The sequence below is a fragment of the Pseudophryne corroboree genome, chromosome 9 (genome assembly GCF_028390025.1).
Source record: "Pseudophryne corroboree isolate aPseCor3 chromosome 9, aPseCor3.hap2, whole genome shotgun sequence".
NCBI lineage: Eukaryota > Metazoa > Chordata > Amphibia > Anura > Myobatrachidae > Pseudophryne > Pseudophryne corroboree.
The window spans coordinates 311743838-311760031 of NC_086452.1; the positions used below are offsets into that span (position 1 = coordinate 311743838).

Here is a 16194-nt window from a genome sequence, read left to right on the forward strand (position 1 = left end):
GCTGCAAACACCTAAATGCGTCTTCTAGGATTTCGGCAGCTGGAATAACAATTACAATATTGATATTTATATAATACAGAACACATTATGGGGTAAATTTACTAAGATGGGAGTTCTATTTAAGATGTAATGTTGCCCATAGCAACCAATCAGATTCTACTTCTCATTTATCTTGCACCTTCTAGAAGATAATACCTGTACTCTGATTGGTTGCTATGGGCAACATCCCATCTTAAATAGAACTCCCATCTTAGTAAATTTACCCCTATGAATATATAGCTTTTCATTTTAGCTTACTTAGAGGGATGAGACAGACATCGCTGCAGTTGCTGCCTCAGGCAATAAAATAACTAGAATCCAACTCTATCCCATTAAAAAATATAGTATCTTGTACATACTGGACTGGTTATGGGTGTCTTTGTGGTTGGAGATTGTTTAATAAAAAAGTGTCCTCACAAAACTGACTTTTAATTATTCATTGGCTATTTTTATGACTCATAAAACATTGCTAAATGACATAGTAAACTACATATCAACATCCAATGCATGGGAAATAATGGTGTGTTCTCTACATCTGTATGCTTGCTACATGATGGCTGGAATAATGCTGACAATGTATTTTTTTGTAAATTGTTAAATGCCTACTTACTGATTCCCCCATACTTGGTCATGTGACCTGAAAGTCACGTGTTTGAGGCAATCAGTAGTGATAAGGACTCACACAGCCACTTGATAGAGTATTGCAACCTCACTTCATGATGCATAATTCATAACCATTTATAACAAATATGTCAAAAGTTAGTGATTTGCTTTGTAAATAAGGACAATTTGTACGAGCCCCATACTTCACTCGCATCAGTTTGCATTTGCAAAGGGTCAAAAAGCAATATCTATTTGTGTAGTAATTGAGCTTGCTGTAATTATTAACTCAGCCAACTCATCCGTGTTACTTTACCTAGAAAAAGCATAGATAACAAACCATTTTGCTATGCACTGTTTAAACAAAACATGTAGAACGTGCCTTTATGACTTAAATGAGGTAAAGCAAGTTACATAATTACATATATACAATTTTATTTTTATTTTTTTACTTAGAAACATACTGTTTAGGATTGAATTCTAACCTAAATGTAATTCCCCGATTCCCCGATGCCTGGGTCATGAAACCAATAAATTCACATGTTGAATTTCCCTGATATGCCAAAATAATGATCAGGTTCGCCAGATGGGGGAATTGTAACATGCAGTTTCCAAAATTCCCTAAAGGATCGCCGATCATTGATGGCCTCTGCTGTTTAATAAATTTGATAGGAAATCCAGTGCTTCAGCAATACACTTCCTAATGTATTGTCAGTATCAGAAAGGAAGGTCTACTCTGAATCCTTCAGGAATTTGGGCGGCAGATTAATCATCCTGTTTTCATGTTTCATCTAGTTGCAATTTTATTCCAAGAATATAATCAATTTGTAAATTACATAATTACTTTTGGTGTGACATAGACTGGGATTGAAAAACACTACTTTTAACAAACTTACCTTTAATTTTGCAGCAGAATAGATAAAACGAAATGTGATTTTTTTATGCTTTATATATTGTTAGATGTGCAAACCTGAATTTAAGATACGTTCCTAATTAAGACTGGAGATAATATAATGTCACGTGTTTTCTGTACATGTGAATCACAGTTTCTTGACATGTCACCTGAGGCCATCTGCGTAGCGTTGTAACATGTTTCTGTATTACTACACAAGCCAAGTAATATGCCTGCCCAAGCATGTTAAATATATTAAAAGACAAGCCAGTCCTACCACTTGGAATATAAGGGAGGTTATGTCCAGTGTGTTTTCCCACACTGCAATGGATAATATTCTATACAAAAGCTGATTGCTCAATCCAAAAATATAACAGCGGTGTAGGGAGTGCCAGCGGGGAGCAGTTCCTAATTCATGATCAATGACAGCACATTTACATTAATGTATCATTCTTAATAGTAGTAGTAATACATATTTATGTGGGATATTTATGTTTGGCACGTAGATCATATGATTTGGTAGTGTTTACGTCTATTTTGCTGATCTATAACACTGGGAAAACATTTAAGCTAATATAGTTTGTGTTTTGAATGAAGGCTTTTTACTTGTGCCATTTACAGCACGGATAGTGATAAAAAAAAAAAAATACACCATGGGGTATATTTATTAAGGTCCCGATTTTGACCGAGTTTTTTTTTTTTTTTCAAAGAGTCATCTCGGGAATTTACTAAACCCAAATCTCGGCAGTGATGAGGGCATTCGTATTTGTTTTAACGGCAGAGTTCACAAATACGAATGAATACACCATCGGTCAAACACGCCTGTTATTTTATACAACTCGGTAATTTACTAAGAATTCGTATTCACAATCACTGCCAGCAAAAGCCAAACACTGCCGGTAAATCATAGAATTCGTAAAAAAAAGCAGTATTAAAATAGACCTGCTTTTTTTTATCCATATTCTGATAGTCATGCTCAGATCAGTGAGATCCGTGCATGCTTATCTGTGGGTAGGGGTGTGAAAGAATGATAAATGAAAGAAAAAAATTGCATGGGGTCCCCCCTCCTAAGCATAACCATCCTCGAGCTATTTGAGCCAGTACTGGTTGTAAAAATACAGGGGGAAACATGACTGGGCCACCCCATATTTAAACAACTAGCACCAGGCTCTGTATCTGGTCCTGGTTCAAAAAATATGGGGGACAAAAGACGTAGGGGGTCCCCCGTATTTTTTAAACCAGCACCGGGCTCCACTAGCCAGAGAGATAATGGCACAGCCGGGGGACACTTTTATATAGGTCCCTGCGGCCATGACATTACCCCCCAACTAGTCACCCCTGGCCGAGGTACCCTGGAAGAGTGGGGACCCCATAAATCAAGGGGTCCCCCCTCCAGCCTCCCAAGGGCCAGGGGTGAAGCCCGAGGCTGCCCCCCCCCCATCCATGGGTGGTGGATGGGAGGCTGATAGCCATTGTGTAAAAAATAGAATATTGTTTTTTGTAGGATAACTACAAGTCCCAGCAAGCCTCCCCCGCAAGCTGGTACTTGGAGAACCACAAGTACCAGCATGCGGGGAAATAAGGGTCCCGCTGGTACCTGTAGTTCTACTACAAAAAAAACAGTACACAGACACCGTGACAGTAAAATTGTAATTACACACACACACTCACACACTTACCTACCTCCAACGCTGCGATTCACGTCCACTTGTCCAGTAGAATCCACGTATTACCTGTAAAAATAAAATTATACTTACAACCAATCCAGTGTAGATCTGTCCTCTTCTTTCTCGTCGTAATCCACGTACTTGTTTAAAATAAAAAAAACAAAAATCTGTTCCTCGCAACTAATGGGGCTCCATGTTTACACATGGCACCCCTTTCCCCAAATGGCAGGACCCCCGTGACTTCTGCAGTGAAGGTCCCGCCAGCCAATCAGGAAGTCCCACGTCATGGCACTCTCCTGATTGGCTGTGCACTCCTACACTGTCAATCAGGAGGAGCGCACTGGTTACAATGTAGCGTAGCGCAGCTCCATTGTAACCAATGATGGGAACTTTGCGGTCTGCGGTTCACTGTGAAGTTAATTGGGGTCACTCTTGTGTGTGACCCCAATTAACTTTGCGGTTCACCGCAGACCGCAAAGTTCCCAACATTGGTTACAATGGAGTTGCACTACGCTACATTGTTACCAGTGCGCTCCTCCTAATTGGCTGTGCGCTCCTGCACTGTCAATCAGGAGAGTGCAATGACGTGGCACTCCCTGGTCCATATTATATAACATTAAATGCCCTCCAGTTCATTTTATACCACACTACAATGAGCAGGTCCAGGGACATACCTAGATACAGTATATTGCAGACCCCAAGGAAAAGGATTGAAAGGACCCCTACGTACCACCCAATGGCAAAACATTTATATAACACATGTAACTTTGACAGGGAAGGTGGGCCCTCTCAGCTCTGGGCCCCATAGCAGCTGCACTGCCTGCACCTATGGTAACTCCGCCCTTGCAATGCCCCTATATGCCATAGTGTCCCCTTTATGACACAGTGTCCCTTATATGCCAGTGTCCCCATTATGTCACACAGTATCCAACACAGTGCCCTCAATACTGCTACTCCCCAGTGATGGGCTCTCTGTCTTCAAGGGGAGTACAGTCTGGCACCGCTCAGTGTAACTGAGGTAGGTCACTGGTAAAACAGCAGGCTCTATCGTATAGGGGTCCAGGAAACTCGGCCATGCTACCACCACCACCGGCACCGCTGAGCTTCCTCACATCGGCAGTATCCCAGCGGCCCGCGGGCAGCTCTGTGGCAGTGAGTATATTGCGGGATTTGACTTCTTGTGAGACTGTGTACCACTGCACTGTAGCTCCTTGGCAGCTGAATTAGGTGTAACGGAAACACAGCTAAATGCTGTGCTCCAATTTTAATAGTGCCGCCGCAAGGGTCCAATGTGGGGGGCCCTAATGCGTGAGGGCCCCTGGACAACCGACTCTGTCGCCCCTCCTTAAATCCGGCCCTGAGTATGTGTGCTGTCAGATAACTCAGGAATATTTAATGCCACCTGTAGATACAATGGGGTCGATTCAATTCACCGACAGTTGAATAGCGCCGGGAATTAGCTCCCGGCGCTATTCAATTCAGCTCAAGTTAAGTCAACGAATGCCCGTTCTCATGGACTTAACAGGTTGATTTGTCGGGAGAACGGGCATTCTCCGACTTAACTCCCCACGAGATGCTGATTCCCGTCAGAATCAGCCTCGTGCCGGCCGCGCGGCAGCACTTTTGTTGGATTTCTTCTCTCATCCCCCGGGGGTGAGAGAAGAATTCCCGACAATTGAGTGTCACTTGGCGCTGTATTGAATAGCGTCAGGAGCTAATTCCCAGCGCTATTTCCCAGCGCTATTCAACTGTCGGTGAATTGAATCGACCCCAATGGGGTCAATTCAATTCACCGACAGTTGAATAGTGCTGAGAATTAGCTCCCAGCGCTATTCAATACAGCACCAAGTGACATTCAATTGTCGGGAATTCTTCTCTCACCCCCGAGGGATGAGAGAAGAAATCCGACAAAAATGCTGCCGCGCGGCCGGCGCGAGGCTGATTCTGTCAGAAATCAGCATCACGGTGGGGAGTTAAGTCGGAGATTCCCGCTCTCCCGACAAATTAACCTGTTAAGTCCGCGAGAACTGGCATTCGCCGACTTAACTTGAGCTGAATTGAATAGCGCCGGGAGCTAATTCCCAGCGCTATTCAATTAACACACTTGTGCTCCAGCTAGATTATCTGGAAAACATGAACAGTTATGGTTTAAGAAACGCTGCATTAGGTTCCCTTTTAACTGTTGCAGCAACAAGTTCTCAAAGAATTTCAGTGTATAAGTATCTGGGTAAAACGGAGTTTATGAGCACAATTTGGACCATGAGCAATAATCCTCTTCCAGACATATGTATCATACAATGAATTTATAATTTACTGGCTAGACTATCGCAAAACATGTCATAGAGCAGGGGTGGCCAGACTTTTGGAGTTGGCGATCTATTCTGGAAGCTGAATAGCTTTCGTGATCTACCTACTGTAGGTGGGACAATAGCGCATGACACAGGCACGCACCCTCAAAAAGGGGCATGGCATGACAAAAAAGGGGTGTCACCTCCTTGCTGCATCGGGGGTATGGACTGTCTCACCCGAAATCACAACTTTGCCTCCACAAGTAAAAACCTCAAACACTTTGGCCCCAACACAGGAGTAAAAACACACTGACCCCCAAACAGGAGTAAAAACACTTTGGCCCCCACACAGTAGTAAAAACACATTGGCCCCCATTCAGTAGTACAGTACAAATACATTGCTCCATACAAGTAAAAAAAATTGTCCCCCACAAACAAAACAAGTATATATTAAATTGTCTCAGCCCCCACCACTCCTCCTCCCTCCCCCTACTCCATATAACACTTCAATAAGAAATACTGCCTACCAAGCAGGCAGCCAGGCAGAACAGCAGCTCCCCATTACAGCAAGCCACGACAGACAGGCCAGGCAGTCGAAGAAAGAGAAGCAGCGGTGGTGGGCTCCTCACAGCGCGCTGCACTACTGGGAGCTGTTTAGTTAAGTTGGTCGCGATCTACCGGCAGATTCTCTGCGAGCTACCGGTAGATCACGATCTACCTTTTAGCTACCCCAGTCATAGAGGAAGGAACAATGCTAATTCCAGATGTATTACGTGTGTCAGGGTGATGGTCTGTTGGTGTTCATTTAACAAATATTATCTGTAGTGAGTCACAGCCTTTGTTACAATGTGACATGTCACCACCCTTCTGCATTCACGGCTCACACAAACTGCATAGAGCAGTGTTTCCCACATGTCTCACATAGCAGTGTTTCACATTTTTGAGTCACGGAGTATCACAATTTTTTTCACAGCACCCCTAGGCCAAAAGTTTCTTGTTAGAAAAGTAGATATAAATATTAAATTAAGTCAATTGTGTTTATATATATATCATCCTTAGGCTCAATAGTGTGGTGAGGGACAAGATTTCTTCTGTTTGTCCACATATTTTATGATTGGCAGTCACCAGCACTGGTTTTGCCTATTACATTGACCATAAATAATTTGAACTGGTCCTAGACCACCAATCCAAGACACTCCTGCAAGTGCCCTGAGGCACCCTAGGGTGCCACGGCACACAGTTTGAGAACCACTGGCATAAAGTATGGGGAGCAGAGCACATCATTCTCATCAAGAAATTAGTTGAATGAGTTTAAGTTACTGTGTGAAAAGTAAAACTCAGGCTTTTTATTTTTGCTATTACAGTACATGAATATTATTTCTGTCGTGCATTGACTTTTATTTTAATTTCCATAAACTTTGACACAGATGTAATATTGATATGCTATATGTTATAGAAGATATGATACTATATATATATATATATATATATATTAATCTGGCAACATGCAAGCATTTACCTTAGGGTGACTGACATCTTGCTGTGTAAAATATAAAATGCCTCTTTATCTTCCTGATATCATAGTTAGAGGGTTTACTCAGATAGTAAACTCTGAAACCATTCTCTGTGCACTCATGGAAGTCATGTAAGTGCTTGTTTTATATGTATGGTTCCTTGGTTTTCTCTTAAAATGAGGAGTTTTTGCTAAGTGCCAGTCAGTCCACACCCTCTGGAACAGCCCTGGCGAGTTATTACACACTACTGGCCTGGACCCAGAAGAGACTCAGGCTTAGGTGCGGTCTTTAGTGTTTCTTTAGCTCATGTTCAGTAAATACAAGCCCACAACACAAATGCCTCTAGAATATTACGTTATCATGTAGGAAAAAGTCCAATTCATCAGATTTTCTGTTCTTCAAGGCACTCCAGCTGCTATTATGTAAAAAGTGTCTAGCTGTCAGACATTTACTGAAAGCTAGAGAGCATGGTTTACGCCAGATAGCATTTCTGACCTGACTTCATATTTCTTTTACGATTGGCCTTTGCTTGATAAAACAATCCTGCGGTGGCTACAATTACATTAGAAGAGGTGAAGGCCAACTTTATGACTGGAACTAGGCTGTAAGTGACTCCAATTACATATGCATTGCTGTCACTTTTAAAAAATGGTGGTAGGGCATAGAGGAAGGAGAACATTCATAAAGAAATCAACAGGTGAAAATAATGCTTAAATAAAATTATTCTAAACCACAAGGAAGCAGCAGAAACTGTAAAATGCATTGACATTATGAGGCCCAATTATGCTATTATATTAATTGAGACATCAAAAGTTCTCACGTAGGGGAGATGTATCAAAGCTTTGAGAGAGATAAAGTGGAGAGAAATAAAGTACCAACCAGTCAACTCCCAACTGTCATTTTTCAAACACAGGCTATAAAATAACATTTAGAAGCTGACTGACTTGTACTTTAAAGCTCTCCACTTTGCCTCTCCAAGGTTTGATAGATCTACCCCATAGGCTCCAAGATTGGGAAGTGTTTATTCCCATTACATTCATTTTAAAATATATGGGGCTCATTTATCAACAAATGATCAAATTCATTGTGGATGATAAAACTTATGAATGATAAAAGGTGCTCCAGCCAATCAGCTCCTAACTGTCATGTGTTTGAAAAATGACAGTTGAGCTGATTGGCTGGAGCACTATTTATCATACACAATGGGTTTCATCACTCGTTGATAAATGGGCTGTCTTCAATTTCCATATTTCCAGTAATTAGTAGTGTGTGTAGTGAAAAACTGTTTTTGTTTTTTGTTTTTTTTAACTGTATCCACCTAGGCCATGGTTCCAATTTAGAATGAAACTTCCTATGTGTTGAAACAGTTATGGACAGAGAGCAGCCAATCTTATTAGACCAATAGTCTATTAGACCAACAGAGAAAACCACAATTTTACCTTTCAGATAAGCAGGAACAAACAAGATAAGTGTCTTCATTGGCTTCCATCCAGATTCCAAAATATTTCAATGGCTTTACTTATAGTGCTAAAATTATGACCTCTCTGGGTAAATGGATAAGTCTATGTACTCATCAAACAGAAGCCTGCCATGGTGTTACATTAGAGCACATTTTACTGTTGTGCTTTAGAGAATACATTAGTTGTGAACTGATGTATAAAATTAATAAATAATAATATATACATGTAATATTAAATATATCATTTTGTAGACTGCACCAATATTCATGAGAATGCATTTATCAATTCATCAGGAACTGACACATGAGTAACAAAGTGATTTGACTAGTTTACTAGTTCTAGTGCATTGACATGGTGCACACTGCAGGGTCATGAGTATTGGTCAGCCAGCATTCTCAAAGTGCAAATCCTTAAAGCCTGGTAAAGTATGTGACATGAAGGATCAAGGATTTTCTGCTTGTGTAAAGTAATATTTGATATACAACTCAAGAAAAAATGGCTAACTGTTATTGACCTGTCCAACTGTCATGGATCTGGAAATGATGATGGCTTTTTATTAATGGCTGATCCAGAAAAACAAACATGCATGACAACACTTGGTACACATATATATGTGTGCAGCAGAAGTAAGACCTGATGTGCATCTACCACTTGTATTCATTAAGCGCTATGGAGAATGAACCCTAAGAGAACAAGAGCATTTGTAGTGAATGGCAGATGAAACAGAAAATGAAATCCATGTTCTCATTAATCACTAGTGTGTACTTGGGGCTCATTCTTCATATTGATCAATGATCCTTAATCTTACATTCAGGCTGATTTTTATTTGTATACATCTGACCTCATTGCATTATGGGTGTCTGATAAGCACTGTTCTTTTCCTTACTGTAGTTCTGTTTCCTATAAATTCTTCCATTATGTACCTGCCCTAAAATTTGCCTTAGTATAAAGTTATTTTAAATAAAAACTTTGTAAATGATGCTTAATGACTTTAGTGTTGTTGTTGTTGTTGTTGTTGTTGTTGTTGTTGTTGTTGTTATTACTATTAATCTGCTTCCATTTTGTTTGAAAATTGTTTTGCAGAATTTTTAATTAGCATATGTAGGGTTGTTATTATTACTATTTATCCTGTAACATGATTTCAACTTATTCTAATGTGCAATGACATAATAAGAATTGTGAGAGATATGTCTTTTTTTTTTTTTAAATAATGGTTGGTGCAAATGGGAGGTTACCTACTGTATGATTTATGATTCAAAACGTAAGCGGGTGGTGCAGCCGACCAGCAGATATCAAACAGGGTTGGAGCGATGGCCTGATAAGAATGCCTCCATACAATACACAATGTATGGAGGGATCTCCATTCACAGCATGGGGTTGGCTGAACAACGGCTGGTTTTATATTTGTAGGCTTTGAGCAATTATCGTTCAAACCTATACACTGAACAATAATCATTCAGAACAGTCATTTGGCGGGCTGGTGTGCAGGATTACTGTTCCGTACCATATCCAACATTACACTTTACCCTCTTTTAAAATAGATTTAAGGTACACACTTTTACTTTCCAAAGTCTGTTTTGTTTCTATACATTGTTTCCACGGGTGTGGTTCATCAAATCGACAGTGTCTAGGTCGACAATGTTTAGGTCGACCACTATAGGTCGACAGTCACTAGGTCGACATGGATGGAAGGTCGACAGGGTTTCTAGGTCGACATGTGCTAGGTCGACAGGTCTAAAGGTCGACATGATGATTTTTTTTTTGTGTGTCGTTTTCTTCGTAGAGTGACCGGGATCCCAAATTAGTGCACCGCGTCCCCTCGCATGGCTCGCTTCGCTCGCCATGCTTCGGGCATGGTGCCTTCGCTTCGCTCGGCACACTTTACCGTTCCAATCGTAGTCCACGTGGATCGTTAAGTATGAAAAAATTCAAAAAAAGAAAAAAATGTGAAAAACTCATGTCGACCTTTAGACCTGTCGACCTAGCACATGTCGACCTAGAAACCCTGTCGACCTTCCATCCATGTCGACCTAGTGACTGTCGACCTATAGTGGTCGACCTAAACATTGTCGACCTAGACACTGTCGATCTTCTGACCGGATCCCTGTTTCCACACATTACATTCATTGCTCAGTAACAAAGTAAATTAGTAAATAGAACATACAGTAATATAAAAACATGACAAGCAGTAGGGATTGGCTGTGACATGAGAGAGAGAAAAGATGACATCACCTATATTCATGTTAATGGTAGGAGGTGTGCCTGCAAGTCACACATAGCTATGCTGAAGGGATAGCACCTCACCCATAACACTCCTTGAGGTTGCGAGTTCAGGTTTATAATGGGAGAAACTGGATCTGAACCCACATTCCATCTCTATCTTATGTTATACACGTCAATAAATGTCTAAGTCTTTACACTTTTCTGTATTTACTCATATTCACCACTTTGCTTTTCACCATTTCTCCTTCCCACAGTCATATCATTTTCAGGTTTTTTTTTTCTTACACTTTACATTCTACCTCTTTTCAAGCACTTGCTTCCAATGTTTAACTTACACTAAAAATTAGATAAAGGCTATTTTTTTGACTGGTTGCTGTAAATGTGCACATAAATGAAATACTGGTGTTTTCCAATAATGTTACCATTTGGAATATTCCAGTATTACTAAGAAATCTGTTACAGTTTAGTAAATGTCATACCCCTTAAAGAACTGCCACCAATAATATATTTTTGTTTTAGCATTGGCTATTGTTGTATATTGCAAGTGCGAAAGTTGCTCTGAATGCGTCATCAGGTGATGACAAAAGGATTCAATAACCCCTAATTTTGTTGTGCCCTATACATTCTGTTTAATATACTGTCCATGAACTAAGATCAATTTATACACATGGAACAGTCATCGGTGTCTTTTTTGCTGTATACTGTAGAGGGGATGCGGTCAAGATCCCGCCGGACGGAATCCCTGCAGTCGAAATACCGACGCCGGAATCCCGACCGGCACAATCCTGACATATTCTCCCTCCGTGGGTGTCCACGACACCCATAGAGGGAGAATATAATAGTGTGCCGAGTGTAGCAAGCGCAGCGAGCCCGCAAGGGGCTGCGTTCCATTTGCCACCCCTGTCGGGATTGTGTGGTCGGTATTCCGGCGTCGGTATTTCGACCGCCGGGATCCCGTCCAGCGGGATCCCTGCACAGGCAGCTCAAGTCTATTACATTGGTACATGGGTTATAGAATAAATAATATTATAAAAAAACATTTTGAAAGGTAAAAACAAATAATAGAAAACACAATTATATTGTAGTGTACTCTATGTGAAATATACTGAGACCAGGGGGGAGGGGGGGGGATACATGAAGGCGAGCCCGCCAACTTGTGCGGGCCCATCATGCTCTCTACCCTATTTTGTGGCACTGTGGTATAGTTAAGCTGAACTTAAGCCTTATAGCGCCCATGGCCGAGCCCAGCCGTCTCCCAGCAGGTACGGTGCTTACAATCAGTGGCTGTGTGTAGAGATGTGCGGTGGGCACTTTTGTGTTTTGGTTTTGGTTCTGGTTCCATGCTCGTGTTTTGGATCTGGATTGGTTTTGCCAAAACCCACCGTTTCGTGTTTTGGTTTTGGATCTGGATGATATTTAAAAAAAAACATAAAAACAGCTAAAATCACATAATTTGGGGGTCATTTTGATCCTATGGTATTATAAACCTCAATAACATAAATTTTTCACTCATTTCAAGTCTATTCTGAACACCTTACACCTCACAATATTGTTTTTAGGCCAAAAGGTTGCAACGAGGTTGCTGGTTGATTAATTTGGATAATAATAACCCTTTTATTTGGAGCTATTATAATAATATGCAGCACAGGTGAGCGAACCCTTACACCACACAGGGCAAACCCTGTAAAAATTATTTAGGTAATAATATAAGTAATGTATATAACCCTTCTATTTGGAGTAAATAATATACAGCACAGGACACCACCACTGGACTTATACGGCTGTACCCCTGGACTTGTATGACAGTGTCAGACAGGATGGCACTTTAAAAAACTAGTCCCCAAACAGCACATGATGCAAAGACGAAATAGAGGTGCAAGATGAAATTGTCCTTGGGCCCTACCACCCACCCTTATGTTGTATAAAGAGGACATGCACACCTTAACAAACCAATAATTTCAGCAACAGGGTCTGCCACACAACTGTGGCTGAAATTACTGGTTTGTTTGGTCCCCCACCAAAAAAGAAGCAATCAATCTTTCCTTGCACAAACTGGCTCTACAGAGGCAAGATTTCAACCTCATCCTCCGATTTCTCACCCCTTTCACTGTGTACATCCTCCTCCTCAGAGTATTAATTAGTCTCCACTGGAATCCACCATCACAGGTCCCTGTGTACTTTCTGGAGGCAATTGCTGGTAAAGGTCTTCCCGGATGAATTTATAATTAATTTTGATGAACATCATCTTCTCCACATTTTGTGGAAGTAACCTCCTACGCTGATCGCTGACAAGGCTACCAACAACTTAGTTAAAATAAAGCCAGTTTGTGCAAGTGCATCCAAATTGCCTCTTTTTCCTGCCGGTATACATAGTCTGACAAGCCTACTTGGATGCTGTCACTCATATAATCCTCCACCATTCTTTCAATGGTGACAGAATCATATGCAGTGACAGTAGACATGTCAGTAATCGTTGGCAGGTCCTTCAGTCCAGACCAGATGTCAGCACTCACTCCTGACTGCCCTGCATCACCGCCAGCGGGTGGGCTAGGAAATCTTATCCTTTTCCTCGCATCCCTAGTTGCGGGAGAAAAAGAAGGAGGAGCTGTTGACGGGTCACGTTCTGCTTGAGTTGACACTTTTCTCACCAGCAGGTCTTTGAACCTCTGCAGACTTGTGTCTGCCGGAAAGAAAGAGAGATACAACGTATGCTTTAAACCTAGGATCGAGCACAGTGGCCAAAATGTAGTGCTCTGATTTCAACAGATTGACCACCCTTGAATCCTGGAAAAGTGAATGAAGGGCTCCATCCACAAGTCCTACATACTTTGCGGAATTGCTCCATCTTAGCTCCTCCTTCAATTTCTCCAGCTGCTTCTGCAAAAGCCTGATGAGGGGAATGACCTGACTCAAGCTGGCAGTGTCTGAACTGACTTCACATGTGGCAAGTTCGAAGGGTTGGAGAACCTTGCACAAGACGGAAATCATTCTCCACTGTGCTTGAATCAGGTGCATTCCCCCTCCTTTGCCTATATCATAGGTGGATGTATAGGTTTGAATGGCCTTTTGCTGCTCCTCCATACTCTGAAACATATAGAGTGTTGAATTCCACCTCGTTACCACCTCTTGCTTCAGGTGATGGCAGGTTCAGGAGTGTTTGCTGTCGCTCCAGTCTTCGGCACACGGAAACTGAATGTCGAAAGTGGCCCGCAATTTTTCGGGCCACCAACAGCATCTCCTGCACTCCCCTGTCATTTTTCAAAAAAATCTGCATCACCAAATTAATTGTATGTGCAAAACATGGGACGTGCTGGAATTTGCCCAGATATAATGCACGCACAATATTGGTGGCGTTGTCCGATATCACAAATCCCCAGGAGAGTTTAATTGGGGTAAGTCATTGTGCGATGATGTCCCTCAGTTTCCGTAAGAGGTTGTCAGCGATGTGCCTCTTACGGAAAGCATAGTAACATAGTAACATAGTAACATAGTATCTGAGGTTTAAAAAAGACAATTGTCCATCGAGTTCAACCTATTTGTGGTGTCCTATGCATGATGATTTGTCTAAAATTTTTGACTGATGCTGATGTCAGCCGTTGCATTTTATCCCTTTTTGTAGTAACTATAATGTGTGACTATGCACCATAACCCTGGATATCCTTATCCATTAGGAATTTATCTAACCCAATCTTAAAGGTGTTGACCGATTCCGCCATTACAACTCCCTCAGGCAGGGAATTCCAAACACGTATTGTCCATACCGTGAAAAAGCCTTTACGACGTATTGTGCGGAATCTCCTCTCCTCTAACCTGAGCGAGTGTCCACGAGTTCTATATGTTGATCTGGCCAAAAACAGGTCCCGCGCAAGCTCTGTGTATTGTCCCCTTATATATTTGTAGATGTTGATCCTATTCCCTCTTAGGGGGTAATTCCAAGTTGATCGCAGCAGGAAATTTTTTAGCAGTTGGGCAAAACCATGTGCACTGCAGGGGAGGCAGATATAACATGTGCAGAGAGAGTTAGATTTGGGTGGGTTATATTGTTTCTGTGCAGGGTAAATACTGGCTGCTTTATTTTTACACTGCAATTTAGATTGCAGATTGAACTCACCACACCCAAATCTAACTCTCTCTGCACATGTTATATCTGCCCCCCCCCCCTGCAATGCACATGGTTTTGCCCAACTGCTAAAAAATTTCCTGCTGCGATCAACTTGGAATTACCCCCTTAGTCTCCTCTTTTCCAATGTAAACATGCCTAGTCTTTCAAACCTTTCCTTGTATTCCATCGTCTCCATGCCCTTAATTAGTTTAGTCGCCCTCCTCTGAACCTTTTCTAGTTCCAGGATATCCTTTTTGTAGTACGGTGCCCAGAATTGTACACAGTATTCAAGGTGTGGCCTCACTAGTGATTTATATAATGGGAGTATAACATCCTCGCCCCTTGCATCAATTCCTCGTTTTATGCATGCTAGTATCTTATTAGCCTTTTTTGCTGCCATCCTACTTTGGGAACTGCTGCTTAGTTTGCTATCTATGAGAACCCCCAAGTCTTTTTCCAGTACAGTATCCCCTAATGTTACCCCATTCAGTTTGTAGGTGTTATTTTTGTTCTTGCTATCACAGTGCATTACCTTACACTTGTCTGTGTTGAAGCGCATTCTCCATTTGGCTGCCCATGCATCTAATTTAACTAAGTCGTTCTGAAGAGACTCAGCATCCTCCTCTGTATTTATAGCCTTACACAATTTGGTATCATCTGCAAAAATTGACACCATGCTCTCTAGATCTTCTGTTAGGTCGTTAATGAAAATGTTGAACAATAGCGGTCCTAATACCGAGCCTTGTGGCACACCACTTAACACTTCAGTCCAATTTGAAAGAGATCCATTAACCACAACGTGCTGCTCTCTGTTATCTAACCAATTCTTGACCCAAGTGCATATAGTGTACATAGCGTAGCCTGCCTAGGAACGAGTTGGCGTTTGCGAGATGCTGCTACTGGTGCCGCTGCTGTTGTTGCTGCGGGAGGCAATACAGCTACCCAGTGAGCTGTCACAGTCATATAGTCCTTAGTTTGCCCTGTTCCACTTGTCCCCATGTCCGTGGTTAAGTGGACAGTGGGTACAACTGCATTTTTTAGGACACTGAGGACACTTTTCCGACGTCTCTGTACATTCTCGGTATCGCCTGCCTAGTGAAGTGGAACCTAGATGGGATTTGGTACCGGGGACACACTACCTCAAACAATTCTCTAAGTCCCAATGAACTAATGGCGGATACCTAACGCACGTCTAACACCAACATAGCTGTCAAGGCCTCAGTTATCCACGTTGCAACCGGATGACTGCTGTCATATTTCATCTTCCTCACAAAGGACTGTTGGACAGTCAATTGCTTAGTTGAAGTAGTAGTAGCTCTGGGATGACGATCAACTCCCAGCAGGAACAACAGCAGCGTCAGCAGCAGCAACAGTAGGCGTACCACTCAAGGATCCTCCGGAGGAATCCC

At 41.8% G+C, this 16194-nt stretch overlaps 1 protein-coding gene across 1 annotated transcript in view; it reads left to right on the forward strand.

Annotated features, from left to right (window-relative positions):
* The window catches only part of EMP1 (epithelial membrane protein 1), a 47700-nt gene that overhangs the window by 21921 nt on the left and 9585 nt on the right, over positions 1-16194 (forward strand). The gene's annotated exons all lie outside the window — the stretch shown is intronic.